At 40.5% G+C, this 23,659-nt stretch overlaps 1 long non-coding RNA gene across 4 annotated transcripts; it reads right to left on the bottom strand.

Moving 5' to 3' along the window:
* Positions 1-1,201: 1,201 nt before the first annotated feature.
* LOC310763014 lies at positions 1,202-15,204 on the bottom strand. Of its 4 annotated transcripts, none has more exons than XR_014548368.1 (4): positions 9,421-10,526; positions 7,681-8,578; positions 5,445-5,781; positions 1,202-2,126 (listed from the first exon to the last, which is right to left on the bottom strand). It is a non-coding gene; the product is annotated as an uncharacterized lncRNA (long non-coding RNA). The 4 variants fall into 4 exon arrangements; XR_014548367.1 differs by lacking the exon at positions 1,202-2,126 and adding an exon at positions 15,019-15,204 and having other exon boundaries at positions 5,053-5,781; positions 9,421-9,545; XR_014548369.1 differs by lacking the exon at positions 1,202-2,126 and having other exon boundaries at positions 5,053-5,781.
* Positions 15,205-23,659: the final 8,455 nt, after the last annotated feature.

Here is a 23,659-nt window from a genome sequence, read left to right as displayed (position 1 = left end):
CCCGGTCCTGTTTCTGGAGGACACACAAATACAAATTAAGCTTGGCGGGTCTTTGATCATAGGTGAATGCCTACAGGATCCATTTGGCTGGTTTCTAATTGTTCCAGAGGTGCTTTAAACCACCTCTTAACTATGGAAATGGAATCACACCCAGGACGTAATTGAAAACCCCTTATCATGCCAATATCACTTATGTTTCTGGGGTGGAGTGGGGGTTATCGAAGGGCTCCTAAGACACACTGCTGAAGGCCCGGCAGTTATTGAATATTGTAATAGCGGCTTAGACTAATATTCTTCATTAGAGATCTACAGTTAAGCTGACAGCACAGGCCTCCAACACAGAACTGCCCTTTATGGAATGTTTCCAAGACAGCACAAAGGATAAGAGAGAAGAGCAACAAGGCAAGGCCAAGAACCTTATATGAGCACTAAAGAGATGGAGCAGCACTGGCTAGTGTTTGGCAGTGTGGCTTGCAGAATGTTGTAAACAAAAATTGACCTTTTCCCTTATGGGGTATCCAAGAGCCCATATAGAGTCCTTACATAGGTTCCCTATTGGTAGGAGAGAATAACAGAGGCCAACCAGAGAATATTGAGCAGCAAAGCAGCTAGTAAGCTTGATCTTTATTGATCTGTTGCTACAGGGTGCTCCCCTCACCTGCAGGAGAGAGGAGGAACCCAGAAAAATGGAGTGCAAAGGCCTTATAAAGACTTTTGAAATTGCCACCCTGTAGATCAAGACCACCCCCAGAAACATCATACATACATCACAGAAGGGGTGTAAGCTAATACCACCCCTCAGCTACATCACACCTACATCACAGAAAAGGCGGTCTAAACAGAAATTTGAATGTTGTTTTTCTCCTGTCGTTGTTTATTTCCTGTCTGGCAGGTTACTTGATTGGATTTCCTGGGGAGCCTGGCTAGTCTTTTGTAATGATAAATACTTAGTTCCTGGGCCAGGTCACAAGCTCACACCCTCCCTGTTCATATCTTAAATGTGCCCTTAAGACAGGATTTGTAAGGAAAGAGACAATGCGGAGGTTTCCCACTTTGACCTTGCAGAGAAAACATTTGCTCAGTTTAGGAATCAGAATGGTTCCAGGTTGGCCTTCCTGTGCTGATCTATGTACGTGCTTGGTTGGTACACTTATGAACATTACCATATATCTAAGACCATAAAATTCCTATCACAAGAATCATTGCAATAACTGAACAGGCTCTAACTTCTCGAATATGGTCCCAGAGTTCATTTGTGGGTTGTTAATTCCCCCTCTTCATGCACAGTTCACAAATGAAGTGATTTGGCAAGCTTCCTCTTACATATTCTACCCTCATAGAAACTGGACCTCAAGAATTGGGTATCATCTAGATTAACTTCCCGCTGTAAAACAGCAACAATGACAATTCATAACACAATTTTTGCACTGTCTGGATCTGGGTCTTTGGATTTTCATCTGATGTAGAAGAATAGCCAAAGAAGCTGAAAACCAGGATCAAATAAACCAAATGAAGACAACCTAAGAGATATATGAACCTTTCCCTCAATTTTGCCTTTTAGTCTGCTCTCCTTTTAATTTGCTTCTCCTGTTATTCCCCTACTTCAAATCCCTTCTTTCCTTTCTGTCAAATAAAGCATTTTTCTTTCTTCCCTGTACAGCCTATTGCCCTATTTCCTGAATTTATCCTATGCTTATTTTTATAATTGTATCCAAGTATTTTTTTATAATAATTGTATCCAAGTATTTTTTAAAAATAATTGTATCCAAGTATTTCCTTGTAATTGTATCCAGGTAATTTTAACTTGTATCTAGGTATTTTTCTTGTAATCGTGTCTTTACTACTTGTAAATGTGAATCCCTAAGGTGACCCTTATGCAATTGTTACATTGGGCGTCTTTGCAATGGAATTGGCCCCTTTGTATCCTTGTGCCTTATCAGTGTTTGTTCAACTTCTCAATGATTGTAACTACTTTCAGGAAAATAAGAATTGGAACCCATGTATTCAAATTGCATCACTTTATTGTAACCACGAATGTTATTTTTAGCCTCAACCTAATCACTTCCACTCAGCTCCTCTTCCTTCTTCCGTAAAGTGCCAGACGACTAGATCCATTTCCTTTGACCCTGAGGGAAGAGGAATTCAACTGTTAAATAAAACTCTCGTCCCTATTGTTATTCTAAAAAAACGGATTACTATCTCATTTGCCATCAGTCCCTGGATTTGTAGATATTACTTTACTCATGTAGATAGGATTTGCACCCCGAACCTCCCTTTTGCACCCTGCTCCCATGTACCTCCCCCTTACCTTGTAAACTGATGAACCTGTGACAAATAAGACCACCCGCAATTGCGACTGTATAATTTCTGGGCTTACTTTGGGTGGGTTTCCTCATACCTTTTGTCACCTTTGTGTAGGGAACCCGGTTGCAACCAAATAAATGATCTTTGCTTTTAAAGGACAACTTGCTTCTTTCTCTCCTTGGTTGGACATCACCAGTCTTCTCCGACCATAGCAGACCCCTTTGGGTCCCCGAACCAAATTCTCTGTGTATTACATCACATCCCCACACACTCCTATGCATATTTACACAGAAGTCCATTGCATGGAAGTGAGAGCTGGACCATAAAGAAGGCTGATCGCCGAAGAATTGATGCTTTTGAATTATGGTGCTGGAGGAGACTCTTGAGAGTCCCATGGACTGCAAGAAGATCAAACCTATCCATTCTTAAGGAAATAAGCCCTGAGTGCTCACTGGAAGGACAGATCGTAAAGCTGCGGCTCCAATACTTTGGCCACCTCATGAGAAGGGAAGACTCCCTGGAAAAGACCCTGATGTTGGGAAAGATGGAGGGCACAAGGAGAAGGGGATGGCAGAGGACAAGATGGTTGGACAGTGTTCTCGAAGCTACCAGCATGAGTTTGACCAAACTGCAGGAGGCAGTGGAAGACAGGAGTGCCTGGCGTGCTCTGGTCCACGGGGTCACGAAGAGGTGGAAACGACTAAACAACAACAAGTCCATTGTGTTCAGTGGAGAGTACTCCCTAGTAAGAGTGAGGCTTGTCACCTAAAGTTGGATCTGAGGCATAAAATACAGCAGGAAATGCGTCTCAGCCAAAACACTGGCCTTGAAATTATATTAACACAAGTGTTCCTCGCCACTAGTTCCCTGCACAACTGCTAAACTAGAGCATAAAAAGATAATCAAAGAGATTTTCTAGGTAACAAGCCAAGCCAAAAAGATTACAGAAATCTGGGTGGAAATGTTAATACTTGCTTCTTCCACAGTTCAATAAACGAAACTTACTTCACGCCCCATGTTAGAAGAGAAAGCTTTGTATTATCTGAACATGAGAGAGTTTCCATCCAGTGATGGTTTGAAGATTTTAAGATGGAGAATATCTGGATTCCAGTTTAATACTGTAATTTCACTAAAAGCAGCTCTTGTTTGATGCAAATATTTCTCCACTGCTGCTTCTTTTTCTGAGTGTCCACTGCAGTCTTTAAAAATTATTGCAGAACTTGCTACACGAAGTATTATCCTGAAATAAATTCTCAACACTTATTGGAAAAGAAATCTCAAACACCGCAAGCTTTGCTGATGGATACTGCAAGTAATTGGATGCATAGCATGCCATTGGATTAACGGCTACTGTCTCCACTTGGCAAAGCACTATAGCATGTGTTTAAATTAGTAAGTCCCAATCTCAGCCTGGGAGGTGCTGTAACACAACAAGGGACTTTAGCGGTGGTGGGGAGGCAGGAAAAATCCCATTGAAGCAGCTAGGGGCTGGTGCCTGTAGTAGGTACCCCAAATTAGACCCAGTGGAGGCTGGTCCACTAGGGTGAATTGAGAACTGCCCCATCAAGGTCAGACTGCCCTCAGCTGGCTTCCCCCAGCCTGCATTCTTACAATGACTGAAGAGAGCGGCAATGCCTCTCAACTTCCTCCATCTTAGTCTCAGTGTGCCCTTTGTAGATTCAGCAGGGAGAAGGAGGAGGAGGACAAAAATAGAATTAGTTTGCTCTGCATCTTGTTGACTCTGGCTTACCATGCTCCCTACCTACTTCCCTGCCAATCTCAACAGGTGTTAGCCACCACTAATTACACTTCACAAGCTTACTTGAATGGAGGAATCCTGCCCTCTTGCAAACATGTCTTGCGGGAACAGCATCTCTGCAGTTCCTGATATCTCAAAATATCATGGAGGGAGATGAGAACTGTAACAAGGGGATATGCCTGGAGAAGGCTTTAGTTTTAATAATTTTAGGTCTTTTAGTTTGCTGTGCCTTATTATACAAACGATGTTTTCATTGTACCTTATATTTAAATTGTCTCATCGAAACTAGAACTGAAGCAACTGGAGCTGGAAGGGTCTATGAGGGTCATCTAGTTCAACACCTTGCAATGCAGGAATCTTTTTCCCAGCATGGTGCTAAACCCACAACCATGAGATTAATACTCTCGTGCTCTATTGACTGAGCTACCCCAGCTTTGGTTGTTTTTCATACCAGCATTTTAAAAAATGGGTTACAGAACCTTTATTGGCTTGAATGGGAACCAAAGCCTGAATGGTTTGACTAAAACTTATTTTCCACTGCAAATAAATAAGTTTTTGACTAAAAGTTATCTTCCACTGAAAACGGAGGCTTCTCAGAAGATCTGTTTCATCCAATGTGTTGACAGCTAGCAATGGAAATTTGTCTGCATGTTGATTCTAATTTAAAACATTTTTCTCTATAACGATGGGCACCTTTTACTATATCCTTGCCAGTAGAGTAATTTATGTTAAACTCACAGTATTCATTCCCTAACAATAAGGGAGCCCCAGATTTGTACCAGAGAATTTATTAACTCAGTCCAACTGTTTAGTTGAAGTGTGAATTCCCCACAATAATATAGATCTTAATTTTGTACCCATACTCCTGTTCTCATATCAGAACTTGTTAGGTTACAATCCTAACATAGACAGGGGGTAGCTCAACCTAACCTACCTCATAGGGTTGCTTTGAGGATAAAATGGAGAGCAGGAGCAGAACCAATATGGAATTGTTTGAATGTGTCATTTACCTTTTGGTTATATTTTAAAGAAAGTTCTGCATGCAAACTTTGCATAATATTTTCATGGGTCTGGACAATGTTTTTTGCTCCATAAGGACTCTATTTTTAGCACCTACTTGCTTCAAACTGTGCAATATGAATATCTGCAGTCCAAGGCCTATGGAGGGCACCAGGTTGGAGAATCCTGGTGCTAAGCCACTGCTGCTGCTGTGTGTGTGTGTGTGTGTGTGTGTGTGTGTGTGTGTTTGAGGTGTGGGAACTCTCATCTCTCCTGATGGAGCTAGAAGACTCTGGCTGCTGTGAATACACTTATCTTTGCATTGTGTATAATTGTGTATGTTTGTCTGTATGTCTAATGCATCCATAATAACCTCAATTACCTAGGCTGTTAGCGTTATCATTGTGATTTTAGGCTAGCAGCTCAGCTCTCCCCCTGACTTTCAATGATCCAGCAACTGCAATACCGCACCAGAGATTGTAGGAATACACGCAGCAGTTACTTACAAAGCATCAAGGCCAGACATTGAGCAAAATGTCTTGGCAGCACATAATCATAGACTACAGCAAAGATGATCCTTTCCCTTTCCCTTTCCCTTTCCTGCATGAATTTATTCACTTCACAGTTTGTTTCCGAGCCACCCAGCTGAATCTTCTTTTCTGACACCTTCATGAAATCTTTACTGATTGTTCTGTTTCCATGGATCTTTGTGTTTGTTTCTGTGCATGTGAGATGAAAGGAATATAGAGTCTAGTATATTTCTAGTATCTAGCCTGAAATTGCATCTCTGCTTTTTATTATTATAAAACAATACCATGCATCCATTTCACCTGCCTTCATTTAATCTCATTAGGCAACTAATTCACCATCTGAACTACACATTTAAAGCAGAATCTTATTGCTTTAAACTGTCACTCCTTCTCCCAAAACTATCTTGGGAAACGGTAGTTTGTTAAGAATGCTCACAGTTGTCAGGAGACCCTTCTCCACCCCCCTCACAGAGCTATAAATCCCAAGAGCTCCCTGAGAAGAAGGATCGATGGATAAACTACTCTGAAAATTGTAGTTTAGTGAGGCATGGCCAAGGTGGCATTTGAACCTTGCTCAAGCATGCGTCTCACATGCAGGCCCCATTAAGCCTTATGCCATAGCCAGTCTATTTGTCACAACAACCCTGTGAGGTGACGTTCCATGACAACATGCTGCTGGAGATGTAATAAGGAAAATGCTTCTTTGAAACATAGGCTGATTCAGTGTCTGATGCTTACAACTATTTGGAGGAAAATACTAAGATGTAGATCAGGCATAGGCAAACTTAGCCCTCCAGATGTGCTGGGACTACAACTCCCATGATCCCTAGCTAACAGGACCAGTGGGTCGGGGATGATGGGAATTGTAGTTCCAAAACATCTGGTGGGCCAAGTTTGCCTATGCCTGATGCAGAAATACTACTTTGGGGGGAAATGTTAAATTGTCAGATGATAATATTATCCAAACCACAGGTGGTTTGACAGCAGGTCAACATATATGTACTCTTCAGGCTCTGACTTAAAAGACTGATATTGATTCATTGGAAAGATAACACCCTGCCCCCCTTTGAATGATGGATAGAAAATATGACTACTCTTGCACCAGAGTGAGAAGGGGGGGAGGGAGAGAAACAGCAATATTTTGTATTTTTTAAAAAGCAAAGTTAAGCGTATCTGTAGCATTATACCTAACACCTAGGTTCCTACAATTCTGAAAATAATCCCTTGGAGTTGTAATATAAAACCAATGAGTAAGCCTGAGACCTACAGTGTGCCCTTCCTAAATGGTACCCATGTCTGCTAATGAAGATGACATTTTGATCAGATGGAGGAGGATAGGGGGAGGGATTATTTTAAACTCAAGGCGCTGATGCCAGTTTGACCTTGTTCTAAATATGGCTACGTTATGAATAAGTCATCCAGATGACTTGCTTTTTATACTTTGTCCCCAAATGCTAACCCACACAGGAGTATCCTTTGTCTCATGTATCAGTTAATCCCACTTAATTGCTGCATTGCCACAGTAGATTCAATAGCATCAAAACCAGACTTCTGAAAACAAGGTTATAGGCACATTTGGGAGCTGTTATTGAGGAACAGCACCAAATAAAAGCAGACAAACCATGGTAGAAATGGATCTTGTTAGTCTGAAAACCCAACTCAGCAAGGCAGCTAGCAAAGAAAGCTGTAAGCTAGCAATGGGTAATGAATTTGTGAGGTGTTAAAGAAGCATTTGTCCTTTTAAAAAAATAATGCATTTTCTGTGTGAGTCCAGGAGTATCTGCCCCGGCGCATGAGTATTCTCATGTGTCAAGATTAAAGGATGTACTGACTTTTCGACTGAGCAGTGGTAGCAAAGAGCTAAAAGTTGTGCAGGAAGGAAGTAAATGGCTGGATTTCCTGGTCCATGCACTGCTTGAGTGTTTTCACCATCACAGAAGGCACAGAGAACGCATCAGTTAGAAAACAATAAAACTTTATTGCCTTGAAGAGCACAGAAAATGTTTGCCTCCACCTGGATACAGCTAAATCCAGTGCCACCTCATGACTAAACTACATAATGGCATTATTCGCTCCCTCAACATGCACCTTTTTGTTGTTTTCCAGTTCTGTAGTTCACCTTCTGGCCTCACTCATAAAGGAAATTCAGTACACAACAATTCAATCTGGAAGTTGCCTGAGCATGGAGTACAGAGGCCAAGTCATTTCTCTCCAAAAACAGCCAGAGCATTCCTAGTCACCAAGGCCACCAGAGCCTCCAGCGACAGTGTTGAATCCAGCAGCACCCCTAGGACTGCCACACGTCTGGGTTTTCTGGGACATTATTCGTTCAGGAAAATGGCGTCCGGGCAGATTTTTGCTGAATTGGTAAAACGTCTGGGAAAACCCGGATGTATGCTAAGTTGGGCTATTTTTATTTTTACAATTCTTTAAAAATATAAGAAAAGCCCCAAAAGGAATGCTTTTTGGGAGCTCAACAACTTTGCCCCCCCCCCAAAAAAAACTCAACAACTCTGTCTGGATTTTCTCTTTTGGGAATATGGCAACCCTAAGCACCCGTAAAGCTGTGGTCCTGCTCCTTCCAAGGTAGTGTAAGATTGTCCAGAACAGGATGTCTTGCCGCCTCCCTGGGCTTTGCTGGATTCAAATGAAACGGCAGGATAAATGTGCTGAAAGAGACTTTTATTCTACTTGGTGCTGATAAGAGCTTAGTGATTTAAGAAGTCCCCAGAAGGCCAACTGCAGAGATTTTGAATTGCTTGTTTGGAAATAATGCGGGGTAAAGCTGTGATTTATAATCTTTCTGAAATTTTGCTCTGGTTTTTATTTTATTTTTAAAGACAGAAATTCCATTTTACTCACTATGACAGCCTATTGTTTACAACTTACCCCTCCTTTCCTTTTTCTGACACCACCGGACTGCGTTCTCGCATTCTGATTTCTTCCACCATGTTTCTCTCTTACGCACAAAGTAATTACAGCCAACCTAAAACACACTGCCTGTGTCACAGTCTTAAAATTAATAGCATTGTTATCCTAACATACTTCCCTAATACCTATGGAAGTGGCTTTTTACCCTTCACTTGACAAAACTGCATACATCACACAATGGGTTAGATCCCAGAGGTCCTGTGTTGTGCCAAGAAAATTTTCCTGGGATTTCTTGTGCTTTATGGATCTCACTCTATCTCCCATCCATTGCCTGTGATGATTTGTACATTTCTTATTTTGCCATTTGAATAGGAAGGCTGCATAAAGTCAAGTCACTGGAAATTATTTATTGTTTTCTCTGGATAATTTCACTCCAATGGGGCTGAGAAAGTGACATCTGCTCCGCACACTGTTGCTAGTTGCAAAAGGAATCTCCGGCAGTTTTAAATGGAAAATCCAACTGCTTGATAGGTGCAGATGGGCAAAATTCCCAGTTTTTCCACACCTCAAATGTGGCAGCAACCTGTTATTCTGGGGCTCAGGGATCACGGGGGAAGTGGTAGCAGCCTTAAGGAAGGTCACATCAGGTCAAGTTCATATAAGGTCAGGTCCCAGTAAGCAGGTTTACATCAGGTCAAGTTTGTGGGATGGGTTTTTAATGAGTAAGAGAGGATATATTAATTGCAATTTATCCCTCCAAGTGCCCACCTGTGTGAGTTGAAAAGAGGTTCAAAATCCCATCCTTGGGAGCAAAATTAAAAGTATAGGAATTAGGCTATAAAACCTTGTTTTGAACAAGTTCAGCTATGGATTAAGCCGGCTCCCCTTTCTTATCCCACGTAACAAAGAATCAGGCAACAATCTGAAAAGTGAATTTAAAAATTAAGATTGACTTACTTATATTCTTGCGCTGGTTCACAGCAATGGCATTAGTCAAAACTATGTGGGCAAAATACTCATATTTACAGTATGTGCCTAAAGCTGGAACAAGCACAAGGCTCGGCTGCCCTCATGGCTGATCACTGGAAGAAAGAGAGGAACAGGAAGTACTATATGCTCCTTCTTCTCCAGGAAAGGAGGGGAAATGAAATCACACAGAGACCACTCTACCAGTTGTATTTCTATGTTCTGTGTACCTGCCTATCACCAATACAGTTCTGTGGACTTAGCACTTTCTCATGCTAACTAGCAGGAATCTACTTTAGTTGGGTTGGACTGCTAATCTCCCACAAAGTCAGATTTAGAAGCACTTTAAGGTGGGTGGCTACCAAAGAGAGGGTCTTTTCAGTGTTGGCACCGTGGTTATGGAATAGCCTCCCTTGTTTGGATTCTTGTTTGGGTTTTTCCACAGTGAGCTCTGCTGCTTGTAGCTTTCCCTCTACTGTAGATAACATGATAATGTTGCTTCAGCTAAGCATTGAAGCATCATAAAGCTACTGCCTGTTATGCTGCTGGCACTGTCTCCCTAGAGCTTCCTCAAACTCAGCCCTCCAGATGTTTTTGGCCTATAACTCCCATGATCCTTAGCTAGCAGGACCAGTGGTCAGGGATGATGGGAACTGTAGTTTCAAAACATCTGGACGGCCAAGTTTGAGGAAGCCTGCCCTAGAGGATCTGTCTGTTCTTTTAAAAGGGTTTATTTTTGGTTCTGCAACTGCAAAGAAGCAGGAGTTGCTACTGAGGGCTCTGAGTCTGAGGAAGGCAGAAGTTCCATGTCCTCAGGCTTGAAAAATGTGAGATGCTGAAAGTCTATCCACTGGGTGGAGCAGTGTGAATCTTTTCCTCATCTGGGCTTCCCTTGGAGGCAGTGCAAGTTATCAGGTTTGGGAGGCCATGGCAAACCCATTACAAGATCTTATATTTTTCTAGCTTTTGGAGAACACAAATGAAGAACACAAGAGCTAACTGGTATGAGCTATTTCCAGCTAAGGCTGCTTATACATTATACCTTTAAAGCACCTTCATTCTTTTACTCAAGGAATTCTGGGCTCTGTACTTTAGCCCCCACAGTTGTATTTTTTTTATTAAAAAAAAATGATATTTATTAGAATTTCAGAAAGAGTTACAAAAGTAAAAAAGAAATAGAAAAAAGAAACAGAAAATACAAAATACAGAAAAAATAAAAGCAATTAAAAGATAAATCCATCTTTCCATGTCTTGCCTTTCATTTACTTATTTCCCTGACCTCCTCACACCTCCCTTTTTTGTATTCCAGTTCAAATGGTTACTTCAGCAAATGCTTTCCCTCTTTGTTTTTATCTTAATTCTTTATCTTAATATATTATAGCTTTACATTTTCACCTGTTAACAATCCATTTTTATATACTCCTTTATAACATTGCTGCTAAAACCACTTAATTTCATTCTGACATCATTTTAACATTAATTAATTTTACAATGTTTCTGTAAATAGTCTTTAAATTTCTTCCAATCTTCTTCCACCGACTCTTCTCCCTGGTCTCAGATTCTGCCAGTCATTTCCGCCAATTCCATATAGTCTATCACCTTCATCTGCCATTCTTCCAGGGTGGGTCGATCTTGTGTCTTCCAATACTTTGCAATGAGTATTCTTGCTGCCGTTGTAGCATACATAAAGAAAGTTCTATCCTTCTTTAACACCAATTGGCCGACCATGCCCAGGAGAAAGGCCTCTGGTTTTTTCAGGAAGGTATATTTAAATACCTTTTTCATTTCATTATAAATCATGTAATTCCCAGCAAGCCTTAACAAACTGAAATGCCCATAATTCTTTGAGGGAAAGAATTAAATGTATAATGTGCACACAGCCTAACAGTCCCTGGTTGTAAATTAAAGGTAAAGGTAAAGGTACCCCTGCCCATACGGGCCAGTCGTGTCCGACTCTGGGGTTGTGCGCTCATCTCACTCTAGAGGCCGGGGGCCAGCGCTGTCCGAAGACACTTCCGGGTCACATGGCCAGCGTGACAAGCTGCATCTGGCGAGCCAGCGCAGCACACAGAAACGCCGTTTACCTTCCCGCTAGTAAGCAGTCCCTATTTATCTACTTGCACCCGGGGGTGCTTTCGAACTGCTAGGTTGGCAGGCGCTGGGACCGAGCAACGGAAGCGCACCCCGCCATGGGGATTTGAACCGCCGACCTGACGATCGGCAAGTCCTAGGCTCTGTGGTTTAACCCACAGCGCCACCCGCGTCCCTAAGGTTGTAAATTAGCTGTGTTTAAACATTTTTAATTTTTTTTTGTATACCATCCCCCTTTAGTTCCTCCCCCCCCCCCAAGTTTTATTGTCCCTTTGCAAAACTTGTGGTTCCATCAAACCTCCGGATAGCTCCCTCATGCACAAGAGTGTGTGTCCTTCTGCCTACATAGACAAACCACACACATCCTGAACACTGGAGATATTAGTATATTAGGAAACTGGCCCTGTAATGGCTTCCCTTGGAACAGCCTTCTCTTCAAGGTCGCAGAAGGAGCAAAGGACTTTCTTGCCATCATGTTTCTCTGAAATAATGCAAGGCCTATGAGAATTCTGTCAAGTACAGGCACAAGACAATAATGAAGCTGAAGACAAAGAACTTGTAAAGAGAATTTTGAAATGATAATGTTTTCAGCGCTGGATCCTAGGGAGATTTGACTTCTACTGAAGGATGCTTCCTGTGTTAAAAATTAGCCTTGTGGGAGTGTTCTGGAGAGCTAATTCCCTTCTCAAAACATAGCATGGAAAGTACGAGCCTCTTTCATTAGGCCCCCTCCTACCCCCTGAGCTGTGGGCACCTGAAGAATCCCACTCTGCCAATGTTGAAACTTAATTATTGACAAAAGTTCCCTTTTCCTTTTGCCGTGGAATGAAATGTCTAACAAACCCCAATGAATAGTGATTGTTTAGTACACAGCACAGCCCCAGATTATCATCACTCTGTCAGGTGGAAGAGAGCATCACTGTAACTTCCTTAGCCAGTGGAACGCAGTGGTTTTTAATGTGGTTCTAGCAGAATGCCAAAGGCCATTATCCCTGTCTGAAACATGATGTGCTTCAAAGAGAGATATTCACTGAGAGTTATTCACACACACACACACACACAGAGAGAGAGAGAGAGAGAGAGAGAGAGAGAGAGAGAGAGAGAGACCTAGGGATTGAGGCAGGGGGCAAAGGAGAACAAAGGGGAAACTAACTGAAACTAACTGAAATTTTGGGGGATTGTCTCATCAGAAATATATTCCAAAATGCATGGGTGCCTAGTGAACAGATGAAGGAAAGCAGGGAATTGGATGAATAAGTGCATCAAAATCAAATGTTAAAGAGCTTGGCTTGCAGCTGGTACCCAAGAAAATGCCAGTGTGATATTTCTAATGGGAAAGTCTCGGCAGATTAACAGTAATTAAAACAGAGCTAAATACTCTCTTCCTTTCTTCCACATATTTATCCAGTGAATAATGTGTGTTCAACTCTTACTAAGTCCCAGCACAATGCAGAATCGTATTCCTTTGTCTTCCTATTCCTTAATAATTGGTTACTCTTGCTCATGAATTTTACTCTGAAATGGAGCCAAAGTTAATGTATGAAGAATACCACTGTTGTCAACTTCAGTGAGAATGTTTTGCAGGAAGGGGGTTTGTTTTAGAATGTCAGCTTTCACGCAAGATCTCTCCTACTCAGAGCAGTAGCTCCCACACTTTCTGAAGGCTTTTCACCCTTCATTTAAGTCCTTTTCCTTTTCCTGTTACCAGATCCTAGGAGCCAACTCCTTGGAGCTGAGGTCCCTTTGCCCCCCCCCCATAAAATATTTGAGGGGACCAGGGGCCCCCCAAGCTAATGGATATTGCCATTCAAATGATTTGTGCGCACCATGGCTTGTGATCAAATGGGGGGGCAGATAAACCCCATATTTTATTCAGAACAGATTTGAGGGCACAGAGGGAGAGGAAGTCTCGTTGCGCAGGCAAAAATCCTTAAAGTGATGGGATGACTTCACTGGCTACAACACAATGTTGAATTGATAGTAACCAGTTAGAGAATTTTTAATGATTAAGCAGTATAGAAATCCTGTTAAATAAAACAAACAAGCAAATAAAATGTGGCAGAATCTTGTTGGTCTAGCACAGAGTGTAGCAGGATTTGATGTTTACTCACTTTTACTTGACAGAATGCAACCTTGCTGGAAAAGGCCTGTGAAATGTTGACCAGTTGACAATCCTTGCATATGCTCCAGCACTTCTCTGAAGACAATAGGGATGTCCCATTCCATATTGATAATTTGACTATTTATACCCCACATATCTTACTGGGTTATCCCAGCCACATAATAAAACATTAAACATTAAAAAGAAATTCTCTATACAGGATTGCCACTGAGGCCTAATTTGAATACAGTGGTACCTTGGTTCTCAAACTTAATCCGTTCCGGAAGTCCGTTCCAAAACCAAAGCGTTCCAAAACCAAGGCATGCTTTCCATAGAAAGCCATGCAAAACGGATTAATCCGTTCCAGACTTTTAAAAACAACCCCTAAAGCAGCAATTTAACATGAATTTTACTATCTAACGAGGGCATTGATCCATAAAATGAAAGCAATAATCAATGTACCATACTATATAAAATAAGTAAGACAGTATTGTAGATGATAAAAATTAAAATTAATTGTTTTTCCTTACCTGCACCAATGATAGTCATTGTTTGGATGGGGGCAGGGCTTTTATCCATTTCCACAGTCAAACAATCAATCAATCAGTAGCTGAACTGGGTTCAACACAGTCACAAAAACAAATTAACTGAAAAAGCCTCAAAAACAAAAACCCAAAATCAATAGCAAAAACAAAAGTAACAAACTTAATCCATTCTGGAAGTCTGTTTGACTTCCGAAATATTCAAAAACCAAGGCGCAGCTTCTGATTGGTGCAGACGCCCCAGAAACAATAGCCAACAACCGTATCAGACGTTCGGCTTCCAAAAAAACATTCAAAAACCAGAACACTTACTTCTGTGTTTTCGGCATTTGGGAACCAAGGCATTTGAGTGTCAAGGCATTTGAGAACCAAGGTCCCACTGTAGTAGAGTGCTTGGTATCTGGTGGGTGGGGCTTGTGTGCTTTGTTCCAGAATCAGCCCTCCCTTCCGTGTGTGTTCAGTTCTGTTCAGTTAAGAATGTCCGTTAAGAGGGACCAACTGTGTTTTCTTGCTTCTTGCCTCCTGTTACTGCATTTAGTTTCTCTCATTATGTTATTCTGTTACAGTTTTCATTATTATTAAAGCTTAGTTTATATTTACACGAGCCATTTATTTTTCTCAAAGAAAAATTCATGGGTGGGATGGCCTTGCCTGACATCATTATGGGCATGGACACTGGTATCTGTTTACCTGTAAGCACACACGTTTTGTGTGTGTGTGTGTGTGTGTGTGTGTGTGTGTGTGTAATACAAGTTTCTCAATCTACCAGCTTTGCACAAAACAAAAGCCATGTGTGTGTGGCCAGGACGCAGGCCTGTTATAGCTTCTGGGCTTGGCAAAAAACGGGAGCCTCACCTGAACCTTCTCCAGCTGAGGAATCACACATCTCCTCCCCAAGCTAGTGAGCCCCACCTGGGCTGTGGGTCGTTGCTTGCCTTCACTCAGAACTGACAGCTGTAAGTTCTGGAATTCTGAGATCAGGGGTGGTATGCCCCATTTTGCCACTTGAGGGAAAACAGGAAGTGCCACTCTGTTCTGCTACACCACCATACTACACCATGCTACACCACCACCTGTGGGACACTCACTGCCACTGTGCCACCTGCCAGTGTCACTGCTGCTGTACCATACCCTCCAACATTTCTCCAGTGAAAATAGGGAAGTCCCATTCCATAATGATAATTTTACTATTTATAGCCACACATCTTATTGGGTTGTCCCAGCACTCTGGGCAACTTCCAACAAATATAAAAACATAACAAAATATTAAACATTTTTAAAAATACCTTCCCTATACAAGGTTGCCTTCAGACAGCTTGGGGGTCAGATAACTCCATACCCTCCAACATTTCTCCAATGAAAATAGGGACATCCTACCACATTGTCCAGCAGTTCTCCGATGAAAATAGGGACCTCCTAAGGAAAAAGTGGAACATTTCAGGATCAGATCAGAACCCAGGATGACTTCACTAAATCAGGGACGTCCCTGGAAAATAGAGAGACTTGGAGGGTCTGTTCTAACTCAGGCCAGGCAAAGAAAACTGAAAAACATGTGACTGTCTTATAGATCCAAAGCAATGAACCACAGATAAATATTGACCAATGAAGTAGAAAAGTACACACAGAGACACACACACATGTAAGGTGGGATGGGATAGAGGTGTCCTAAAAAATGAGTTGCCTGTACTCATATATTGATCAAAGTGTTATGGGTGCCCACATAAATAGCTGTACTGGTGAGAACTCTCTCTCACACACCTTACACACAAGCCTGTTGTTCAGTGCAGACATGAAGGATACCAATCCAACCGAGAAGTATCTCTAAGATATTTTTTTCCTCGGCCAATCATTCCCAAAAGAAAGATTTGTGTTGACAGAGCTTACACTGTGCAGTGTATTTGCTCTACAATATTTCAGCAGTTAAGCTGCTACAAACGATACAAAGCCTTCAGTGATCCTTTGCAGGCTTCCACTCTCCCAGGAGATATATGACTTCTGCAACCTTTTAAGGTGCTTTTTTTATAAAAAGGAAAAGAAAAGAAAAACTGTGGGACCTGAACGAAGGGGGACAACAGTGCCCCAAATAAGTGAATTTGACATTGTGTGGTTTGATTATCAAGCTCTATGGTTCCCTCACACCCTTAGGTGAGAAACATCTGTAGTTATTAGAAACTGCTCCAAGCATGCTCTCAGCTAGATCATTATGTTATTTTGACATGCCTCATCCAGGATTTGAACTTCTGGAGGGCATAGCATGCCCCTATTTATGCAGGTGCAGTAAAAGATTTTGCAGTATTTCATCTCTGCCTGTCTCTCTTCTCCATGCAAATGGGGATGCTTTCCCATGGAGCTCCCTGGCTTCATGAATTTTGACAGCACTAGTGATGTCTCTCCCATGAAAACCCATGAAAGGGAAGAACACCTGCACAGTAAACTTATTTGCAGTAAAATATCTGACAACTGGAGATAAATGGAGGTTGCGACTGTGTCCTTCTGTGATATCGTTTTTACCCTTTCCAAATAAAACTTTGTATGATTGCTGGATTTGCTAAGCAGAGAGAGAAGCGAGGCCAGGTGCGTATTATATGCCTGTCATTATTAAGGTGTGTATTCATGGATATCTTTGTATTGGAAGAAGACTGGTGGGACGTGTTCCTACACAACTGTTGACAGACACAGGGTTAACCTGGGATAATGAAGGTGGTGATGGTGATAGAACAACAACAACAATTTCTGGTGCCCCACCCATCTGACTGGGTTGCCCCGGCCACTCTGGGTGGCTTCCCACATAATATAAAAGAATGCAACAAAACATTAAAAGCTTCTAAAGCACCATAACAGAGTACCAGTCACGTTTCAGTGTTATGTGGTGGGAATATGTGCGCCTCCCCACTCTATTACAGACCTCCCTGTGTTTATAGCAGGGAAAGTGTGTTGAAGGTTCCAAACTGTTTTCGCTTAGCTAAAGCGAAGTCTTCACTTAATTGAAGTCTTCAAGCTATGATAATACAGGGCTCCTATGTGCAGAGGTGTCTACACTCAGTCAAGTAAATCCAGGTAAAAGCCTCATTCAGACGTCTCCTGCTCAACCTGGGAAGATCTGGGGCTGACCAGCATGCATGGCTCAATACCCCAAATCCAGACTGCTATTTCTTGCTCAAGCATGATGCCTGAATGAGGATAGAGTTTGCTAATCTTATCAGAATCATTTTTGCTGCCTTTAAAATCCCTGCAGAAGATTTTACAGGTTTGACTGGAGTCTCCCAGGCAATATTTGGTGACAGCCTTCAAGTTGAACAAATTCAGTTTCCACTGACATTCTGTGTATGAGGTAACGGTGCACTTGGGTCCTGTGACAAAACTTTCAGCGTGCCAGCCTATCTCGTAGCAGATGCTCGAGTGGCAATAGAAAATGATCAAAGTTAATCCTGTTCTGAGAAATAATGAGCACAAACAGTGCATAACAAGCGTAAGCTTAATCCCTTTCATCCAAAAGGGTTATTAGAAATGGATTCTTACATTTTCCGCCAGTATTTGAACCTATGGCTATGTTATCCCATTTCGACTCTTCTCTGTGCGAATGATCATTTCTAAAAAATCATCTCACTCCTCATATATGCCAAATTGTTCACTGTGATCTATAGGGGAAGGCATCTAATTAGGAGGTCCATTGCATATGATACAGGAATCAGGCCTCTAGCATGGTGGCTCCTACCCTTTGGAACTTCCTCCCAGGTCCAGCCTACCCATGAGGCAACAAGGTGAGGCAACCGCCTCAGGCAGCAGGATTCACAGGGGCAACAGATCAGGCATCCAAGGAATGCATCACCCACTGCTGTGGCTGCCACAGTGGCAGCTGCAACGTGCTCCTTGGAGGCGGGTCTGCTGCCTCATCAGCAGTCACCCCGCTATGCCACTGCTACAGTGGCCTCTTGGTGAACAACAGATGCTTCTGGTCTCCTCCCACCCTTGTTTCTGGTGTAGAAACCAGAAACACCCCTTCTTCCTTGGTGGGGGAGAATCACCAATGTGTCCTTCACCTCAGATGCCAAAATGTCATGAGTTGGCCCTAGTCCCTCTTGTTGCATATCAGACAGGGGCTGTCTCCATTGTCCTTCAGGGCCTAAGGCAGCCCTTTCTTCTTCAACAAGCCTTTTAAATGGAGATCTTTAGCCCAGCCAGTATCTACATTGGATCTGAAATTGTTTTTGCACATGAAACTTCCTTTAGTTGGTTTCATACATGAAACGGCCCATTGGCTTTCACTGCTGATGTTTTTATTGTGAAATCTCTTTGAGATAATTGAATTCATAAACAGAACAAAAATAAGAATAAAGAAGAAGAAAAAATAAGAAAGAAGAAATAAAGAAATTGCACCGACCTCCCTTTTCCTTGCTCAAAATACACTTTCCCACTTAGGAAGGAAGTTCTAATTACAGTGACCATCTAACGTTTTAATGGTTTTTAATGGCTTTAATGGTTTTAATGGTGAAGGCTTACTTTGGGAGATGTGGTGATGCTGTAGGCAAATTTTTCAAGGTGGAGATGCTCTGGTAGAAAGGATGAATACTCCCATTGCCAGAAGACCACATGTAGAGGTAAACAATGTTCTTCATTCTGTGTTTAAAGACATGATGCTGAGATGGCTGAATCATGCTCAGGTTGAGCTAGGGATTTGGTTTTTTCTTCTTCTTGATTTAAACAATGAATCCTTTCTACCAGATGAACAGTAGAGGAAAGGATAGAGGTGGAGGAAACTCCATAGATCAAGAATAGTCAACTGACAGCCTGCAGACCAAATCCAGCCCTAGAGCAATTTTATCTGGTCTCTAGTGGTGGTACCAAAATTCAATCATGGTTATAGAACAGGTTTGCTCAAATAAAATAAAGTGCTTACAATTTGTTAGGGAGGAAATATTATAGAATTGTAGAGTTGGAAGGTACACTGATGGTCATCTAGTCCAAACCCCTGCAATGCAGGAATCTCAACTAGATCATCCATGACAGATGGCCATCCAACCTCTGCTTAAGAACCTCCAAGGACCCTTTTAAAAGGGCTAAGGAAATATTGAAAGAATTCTATGAAATAAATGAAAATCAGGATACAGATAAAAAAATGATTTGGGAAGCAAGTAAAGCCTATATGAGAGGGTATGTAATACAACAAATGGGAAGGATAAGGAGAAATAAAGATAATAATATTATGGAAATAAATAAATAAGAAAGAAAGAAAAAGATTTAGTGAAAAACTCCAAAAATGAAGATATCCTCCAACAAATAAAGAACTTACAAGCCCACCTATCGAATTTAATAAATAGAGAAGTTGAGAAAAAAAATACATGGACAAAACAAAGATATTTTGAACAGGCAAATAAACCGGGTAGGATGCTGGCATGGTTCATTAAGGAAAGACAGGTAGAAAGAGTAATAAATAGAATTATTGATGAAGAAAAAGAAATTATTGACCCAAAGCAAATCAAAGAAAGACTTGTAAAATATTACAAAAAATTATATAAAGTAGAATTGAAAGAGGAAAAGAAAATCCAAAAATACCTATTAGAAAATAGATTACCAGATATAGAAGAAGAATATGCAATTTTAAATTCAAATATTGAACTTGAAGAGATTAAAAAAGTAATTAAAAATATGAAGGATGGGAAATAGCCAGGACCAGACAGAATTTCAGTAACATATTATAAAAAATAGAGGAAATAATAACACCCAAATTACCCAAATTTTAGACAAAGGAGAAATACCCAATTCGTGGCAAGAAGTATTGATAACCCTTATCCCAATACAAGGTACAGATTTGAGACTTATATAAAACTACAGGCCAATATCTTTATTTGAATATAGACTATAAAATATTTACTGGAGTACTTGCAAATAGAATGAAAACTCTGCTAAAAAGGGTAATTAAAAAAGATCAGGCAGGATTTTTGCCAGCCATACAAATAAAGGACAACACTAGAATAATTATAGACTAAATAGAATATGCCAAAATGAATCCAAGTAAAGAAATTTCAATGCTTTTGGTAGATGCTGAAAAGGCATTTGACAGTGTCTCTTGGAAAGTTATGATCAAAACCTGTGAAAGCCTAAATTTAGGTAAAAGAATTATGAATGGAATTCAAGCAATTTACAAAAAACAAAGAGCCAAATTAATCCTAAACAACGAAATTACAGAAGAATTTGACATCGAGAGAGTGACACGACAGGGATGTCCTTTATCCCCACTCCTATTTATAACAATATTAGAAACCCTATTAATAGCTCTGAGAAAGGACAAAGAAATAAAAGGCATATGTCTTGGAACACAGAGTTACAAAGTAAGAGCATTTGCAGACGATGTGATCATTACAACCGAAACACCAAAAGAAAGTTTTAAAAAAGCATTAGAAAGAAGGAAAAAATTTGGCAAAGTAGCAGGATTGAAATTGAACAAAGATAAATCAAAATTGATAACTAAAAATATAGGCGAGAAAGGGAAAAGGGAATTAGAGGAAACAACAGGACTAAAAATAGAAAATAAAGTGAACTACTTAGGGATACGGATTACAAATAAAAATACAAATTTATTTAAGGATAATTATATCAAAAAATGGAAAGAAATTAAAGGAACTATGGATAAATGGGGGAAACTAAAATTATCATTAGGAGAAAGAATATCTATGATTAAAATGATGATACTCCCCCAAATTCTATTTTTATTTCAAACGATTCCAATTGTAATAGGAACTAAATATTTTATAAGCTGGCAAAGAGATCTTGCAAATTTTATATGGCAGGGGGGAAAGGCAAGGATAAAATTAGAAGTAATGACAGGCCCAAAGGAAAGTGGAGGATTCGCAGTGCCAGATTTAAGAAAGTATTTTGAGGCAGCGTGTTGGTGTTGGATAAAAAAATGGATATTATTAAAAGATAATGAAGTCCTAACACTAGAGGGTTGGGACAAAATATACGGCTGGCATGGCTATTTATTCTATGACAAAAAAAGAACAACATAAAAAAATTACAAATCACATAGTAAGAAAGGCTCTACTGGATGTCTGGGAAAGAACAAAATCAAAAATTATTGAGAAAACTCCCCAATGGGTTTCGCCAGTGGAGGCAACCACAACATTAAAGAGTAATGCAAAAGAGACTTGGCCAACATATAGGGAAATATTAGAGGATGCAGACGGAAATATTAAATTAAAAACTTACGAACAATTACAAACATTTGGAATAAATTGGTTACAATATTATCAATTAAAAGCAACATATGAAAAAGACATAAAAAGGGGGGGATTTGAAAATAAAACCTCAAAATTAGAAAATTAGAAAAGCAATCAAAAAACACTTGCAAAAATGTATAGATTATTAATGAAAACCACCTTAGAACTAGAGACGAAAGGGGAAAACATGTTAAAATGGGAGCATGATTTGGGATATGAGATAGATCTGGAAAGATGGAAAACTTTTTGGGAGAAAAACATAAATTTTACTGCGTGTGATTTATTAAGGGAGAATTTTAGAAAAATTTGCCACAGATGGTACCTAACCCCTGACAGATTGTCAAAAATAAATAAAAGGAACAACAACAAATGTTGGAAATGTAACAGAACAAAAGGTACATTATACCACATGTGGTGGACTTGCTCAAAGATTAAAACCTTTTGGGACATGATCCACAATGAAATAAAAAAATTGATAAGGACATCACACAAAAAAAGGCAGAGGCATATCTATTAGGAATTCTAGATAAAGATATCCCAAAAGATAAAGCTAATTTATTTCTATACGCGACAACAGCGGGAAGGATTTTGATTGCTAGCTATTGGAAAGAAGACAGCATCCCAACAAAAAGAGAATGGTTGGGGAAACTTTGCGAGTACCTGGAACTAGCAGAACTGATGGATATAATAAGGAGAAAATCCAAAACTATGGTTATGAAGCAATGGGAGTTCTTAAATGATTATTTACAAAACCAGAGCTCGACTACAAAAATATGGTTGTGTTTAGAATAATCTTGTGCGTAATATAAAAAATACAAAGTGAGACATTAAGGATATCCAAAGGGAAAATATGAAGAACAGAGGTTCTGACGAACAGATTATTAAAAACGCATGAGGTAAATGGTGGAAGTCTTTTTTAAAAAAAAAACAACACACACACACATTTTATTTAAGGTAGATAAGGACAAGATGAAATTATACAATTGAATATAAATATAGAAGGGAAACGGCTATGTATTGTGAGTACTTATCTACTTTTAAAAATTTTCACCTGTGATCTTTTTCTTTTACTTCTTTATTTTTTCTTTGTTCTTTTTTTCTTTTTTCTGATATCTTATCTTTCATTTCACTGCTTTATTGTGAATAGCATTTTATAGAGGTATAAATAACTGTAAATATGAAAAGAGACAAAATATTCTCTGTTTTTTCCCCCTTGGTTAGATGTATTTTCTTTTTCTTTTGTTGTGAATATGTATGTTTTCTAATTTGTACTTAATAAAAATATTTGATAATAATAATAATAAAAACCTCCAAGGAAGGAGAGTCCACCACATCCTGAGGGAGTCCGTTCCACTGTCAAACAACTCTTAGCATCACAAAGTTCTTCCTGATAAGGCTTGGTTTCCAGACCCTTGATCATCTTGGTTGTCCTCCTCTTCACATGTTACAGCTTGTCAATATCCTTCTAAACAAGGACTTCTACACATGATAGTATCTGATCACTCTAAGGCCTCAATTACACTATATATTTGAAATAGTATCAAACCACTTTCAACAGTCATGGCTTCCTTCAAAGAATCCTGGGAACTGTAGTTAAGGATGCCGGGAGTTGCTAGGAGACCCCTATTCCTCTTCCAGAGCTACAGTTCTCAGTGTTCCCTAGGAAGAAGGATTGGTTGTTAAACCACTCTGGGAACTGAAACTCTGTGAGGGGAATATCTGCTGTAGAAATTTTGTGCCCTATCAACTGAGATTGGTGGCATGCCTTTAAATCACCACACTTCTCAGTGGCATCGCTTCTGACACATATAGAAAGTGCAAGTGGTACAACTCTGGAGGAGAATCCCAGGCTTAGGGAAAATGGCTTCGGCCTAGCTCTCCCATGTGCTAGCTTTCTACATGCAGAAGGCATGTAAGCTGGCCCTACCATTAGGCTGCCTGAGGCAAAGGACAAGGTGGTGCCTTCCCCAGCCCCAAACCTCCATTTCACCTACAGAAGTCATCCAGGATGTCATCTCCCGAGACAACTCTTGCAACCAAGCAAATTGTCTGTTCCACATTTCCAGAGGTTATCTGTTAGGATGTCTTCACTGATGTTATTAGGGTAGTGGGTGCTGCTGTGGTCTAAACGACTGAGCCTCTTGGGCTTGCCAGTCGGAAGGCTGGCAGTTTGAATCTGCGCCACAGGGTGAGTTCCCGCTGCTCCTGCCAATCTAGCAGTTCGAAAGCATACCAAATGCAAGTAAACAGGTAACACTGCAGCAGGCAGGTAAACAGCA

The sequence above is a fragment of the Podarcis filfolensis genome, assembly GCF_964270895.1.
Source record: "Podarcis filfolensis genome assembly, chromosome: 5".
In the NCBI taxonomy this organism is placed as follows: Eukaryota; Metazoa; Chordata; class Lepidosauria; order Squamata; family Lacertidae; genus Podarcis; species Podarcis filfolensis.
Note: the sequence above shows the minus strand (reverse complement) of the source record. Positions and strands in the feature narration are given on the sequence as shown.